General features: G+C 46.4%; 1 long non-coding RNA gene across 1 annotated transcript; it reads right to left on the bottom strand.

The window, feature by feature from the left end:
* Positions 1-1,571: 1,571 nt before the first annotated feature.
* Positions 1,572-4,146, bottom strand: LOC119094887 (uncharacterized). The gene is made up of 5 exons (XR_005093838.1): positions 4,026-4,146; positions 3,583-3,612; positions 2,812-2,979; positions 2,111-2,258; positions 1,572-1,657 (listed from the first exon to the last, which is right to left on the bottom strand). It is a non-coding gene; the product is annotated as an uncharacterized LOC119094887 (long non-coding RNA).
* Between the last annotated feature and the right edge of the window lie 380 nt (positions 4,147-4,526).

Below are 4,526 nucleotides of genomic sequence, written 5' to 3' on the forward strand. Positions count from 1 at the left end.
TTCTTACTTTTCACAAACGTGCTAGTTATTCGCATTTTGATAAACGGGCCAATCACTCGCACTTTAATTCGCACGGCATTGTGCTCACGCGGGCTAATGCTTACCACAAGTACACTCAGTCCTGCTATTTGGTATGGGGTTTTCCGACATGTTGTACCCTGATTTAATGTGACCTGTCGTAACTGTGACCCGATGTAAACTATGTCTTTTGTAACCTGTGACCCGATGTAAACTATGTCTTTTGTGACCGGGCTTCACCTTTTGAAGATCTTACTATTTTGACCCCAATGACGCCTATCTTACAGCTTTAAGAGGTCTTTCTAACGCTATTTTCGCCAATTGGTGTGACTTGTTCTTGATGCAATACGTTCGGCATAGGCGCACTAACGAAACAACGGGTTTCAACACTTTGACCTGCCAGGAAGTTTCGCAGTTCACATCGGTCAATTACCAGTGAAGCACATTTGACTTGTTTGTTTCGAGAGCCACCCATCGCCGTTTTCAGCACTGTCGTGGCGTGCTTGCTTCCTGAGATGCCTATGATGCTAGCTATTCACCCCTATGGCCTAATCTGACATGTCTAAGGCCACATTCGCCAGTACAACATGTCATGCAGTGTGAGGAGACATTTCCAGTACTATTTCTCGTGGCTTTATCTTGTTTAGTTTTCGAGACTCCAGGAAAACTTTGTGAGACCCTCCCCTAGAAAGGCGAAGCTGAAAGAACTCTCGTAGGGCGAGACCTGAAATCGCTTTACAAAATATTGAACACGATGGTGTTGCATGTGTTGCCATTTGCGTCCCCCGCAATGGAGAAGGTGAACCGAATGCTTGTGTTTTCATGACGTTTTATTGTAGTTTGTAAGCGACAATGGCTGTTTGGCTGTGCGAATGGGCGCTCGATCGTCATTCTGCACTTGGAGGAGTTGCCAGTGTAACGCTGGGAACATATGTGTTGACACCGTCTTGAAGCCGCGGAATGCAAAGAGGCTTGCATCCACCGGTGGACATGATCTGTACATCGATTTAAAGCGTAGTAAGCTATTTAAATGGTTTAAATGGTAAGCTATTTACATGGTTTTAAATGGTTTTCCCACGTTCTTGTTTTTCAGTAAGTGTTTTTCGGACGCGCACAATTTGATCAGTATAGCCATTTTTTCAGAAATCCTTCAGAATACGTCAGAACTTCGATTTGAAGTTGCCGTCGACGCTGCATCAGAAATCTCATTTAACTCCCTGCTCACCGCTATGAAAGTACTAGATTTTAGATGTCTTGCTTTTCTAATGTGTGAGTTCTGGGATGTTTGTGACACACTGATGTGTCAAAATGTTTGTGTGATAAATGCTATGAAAACTGGAGGCACTCTGTTTAGGCAAAAATATTTGAGAACATGAAGCTATTTCACCGCGAATCCAACGAAACGCTACCCTGTGGCTTTTGATTTATTCCCCGTGGCATTTAAAACAGTATTTTTTTTCGAGGCGCACTTTGGCTTTGGGAAGGGAACTGTCATATGACCCATGTGCCGCACTGTTTCAAGCTTCATCCGGTGCGCTCCTCGGTAACAGGCCCTTGCGCCCTGGACCAAACACAAACGTTCTTTTAATCGCAACAGTAGAGGTGCGCACGGTGGTTGTCATGATGACGGTAGTCGCGGCTGTAGGCAAGAAGCGTAGTGCTGTTACAATGTGTTGATAGCGTAAGCTGGACAAGAAGATGATTAAAATCGATATGCATTTTATATATTGACAGTGCCACAGTGGCACTACCCAGTGCTATTATTGGACGTAACTAGTTCTGGGGTTTCACTAGAATATGTTTTTGAAGCATGCCCCAAAGGCGGGACACTCTTTAACAATGCACACAGAAGAACAGACGGCGACTGACGATACTGACTAAACTTTTGCGATCGTGACCAATTATTTTTGGTATATAATTGGTATTACGGTCTCCATTTGATTACATGTATTGATACCAAGCAGAGCCCAAACGGCGCCGGTGAAGTGTGGTAAAAATGACCCTTGACAACAAAAATAACCACAAAAATGTAAAAACAAAAGGCTTAGCATGGCGAGTGGGTGGCCTGCACTTCGACACATATCTTACTAACCTGGAAGAATCTATGACGTGATCTGAGCCGATAGAGTTGTTCTCACCCCAGTGGAAGTTCAGTCCAACCACCTCGAACCTACCAGGAAGACCAGCGCCCCTGACCAGAGGTCGATCTTCGTCGTCATCCCATGTCAAGCTCGCACGGACTACACGGCGAGAAAAAGGTCAGCGACATGTGGGGGCCTAATGAATGCTCAAATACGGATTAGCCTTTTGTATGAAACAGGTCCTTGCGCACGAATACGAAATCATACGAAAGGCACAAATAAAATACATACAAACTACGATAAAAACAAAACCCAGTGAAAGAAGTATCCTATCAAAATGGCCGCTGAAATTCACACCAACAATGTTTTTTATTTGTCGTCATGTACTTCATCGTGATTTCACGTGTACGGTTCTTTGTGGCTTGGTCCCATGTGGTTCGAACCCCTAAACAAGCCTACTTTTTGTTGTACGCCGGCAACATCAGCAATCAACAATCTGCAATCCTGCACAGCAATTGCCCCCATTTCCCCACGGTTTTGCAACATCTTTTCAACAGCAATTTTCAGCAATGCCGACCAAAAAGAAGAAGAGTGGAATCCAAGCTCATACGCGCGCCTTGTGAAGCTGACCTGGCCGACTTAACATCATCCCATCCTTTTAAAATTGGCAACGACAATAGGCACCCAGCTTTACCCGTGGGTACCAACTTACCGCTGTTAAGTGTGTTCCTTAGCGTCATCTTTTCCGGGGCCTTGTCAAAGCGCCTCAGTCTGAGGCGTCGAATTTTCGAGCGGATGCAGTCGCACGTGACGATTTCGATAGGAGACTGCCTCAACCCGGTGCAGTCCGCAAAGCCAAGACTTGTCCAATTCCCGGGGCCTGCAGTCAGATGTGTGTCAAAAGCCTTCAAACAAATGCATGGCAAAAGTGTTTTCAAATTGGTAACACCGGCAGCTGAAATGTACTCCGTTTGCTGAACGTGCATTGGTTCGCTTCAAAGCGTAACGCAGCTAAGGTAGCGCGCAGAGAATTCTCAAGCTGCCTACTTTGATATTCTAATTTGATACGCCTTGCCTATTGGTGTCATTTGGCGACGGATACGAATCTAGGTCATGCACTGAAATCTTGCAATCATATGGCCGGCAGTTTTCTTCTGGCTACTGGACTTAATCTATTCAGCACACAAGGTAGATAATATAAGCATATTTTAATCCAGGGCAGAGCCTAAACACGACATATCTTACTCGGAAAACAGAAAAATCGGTTTGAAAATAGACACTGTTTTCAAAGTACCCATGAGAGTCACACCTGTTCAACTGCGATGAAGCTTTTTCCAACTTCATTTTAAGGAAAAGTTGAACGCCGGCTGGCGCCACTTCCAATAAATTGCTGCAGTTGCATGCTGTTATAATGCGTCAAGAATGCGATCGGACCTTCTCAAAACAACGCATTATCGTTTAAAACGGAGGTCTGTACTCATACCTGCACTGCCCTCGTAGCTCCAGGGCTCAACTGAAAGAAAGGGGGTAGTCATGAAACAATTCTACCACTAGCACCACTGTTGCACTCACTGCTCGAGTACCTTAAAACAAATCAAGGGGTCATAGGTATAACGATGCGTTATGCTTGTTTTGAAAATGAATTGTTTCGTGTTTCAGGGTACCTTGAGCCTCGTGTCACTTTCCCATCTTCTACAAAATGCCTATGAAAAAATCTTCGAAGCACTGACCTGCAATTCTGACGGGCCTAAGTGCGTGAAAATCAAAAGACATTTCACGAAACTGTCACGTGGAAAGAAAGAAAAATGAAGTGACAAATCACAGCAGCGCTGCGTACGTATTACACGTTTCAGCCACATTTACCGAAACAACTACTAGGCGCTCGCCGAAATAATTCTTAAGAGAACAGCCCAGCAATTCCCTCACCGCAGACTGGTACTTCCTTCACTTCATCGCCCTCGATGTTGCCAGCGCTGGTCTGGTTATCTCCGCCTTCACCAGCGATGGTGTCGGCGTGGCTGAGCAGGACCAGTGCGGCGCAGGCTAACAGCGCTCGCATGGCTGGGAAGGGCTAGCTCGTCCCACCGTCGCGTCGCCAGCTCTGGCAGCACTGGGAGCACCCGGGCCCCTGCCGGCGTATGTGGGTCAGCTGTGCTGTCACCGGGCGTGCGGAGCGCTGGCGCGGTGGTGCGTGCGTGCGTCACGCGTGACAGCGGTCAGTGATGCAGGAGGGAGACCACAAAAACGTGGTGTTCCCGGGAGGCTCCGCTGAGGGGGCCGGCGCCATAATGGGGGCATTAGTCCAACGTATCGAACGTTTGTCTTTTTGTGGCAACAGTTAATACGCAGCAAGTGTGGGCTGGCAAATGCAGGAAGTTAAAATCGAGCAAAATTATTCGGATCAGGTAATTTTGTGCCACTGATGTA

The sequence above is a fragment of the Pollicipes pollicipes genome, unplaced genomic scaffold, assembly GCF_011947565.3.
Source record: "Pollicipes pollicipes isolate AB1234 unplaced genomic scaffold, Ppol_2.1 Scaffold_4219;HRSCAF=4965_pilon_pilon_pilon, whole genome shotgun sequence".
NCBI classification, from domain to species: domain Eukaryota; kingdom Metazoa; phylum Arthropoda; class Thecostraca; order Pollicipedomorpha; family Pollicipedidae; genus Pollicipes; species Pollicipes pollicipes.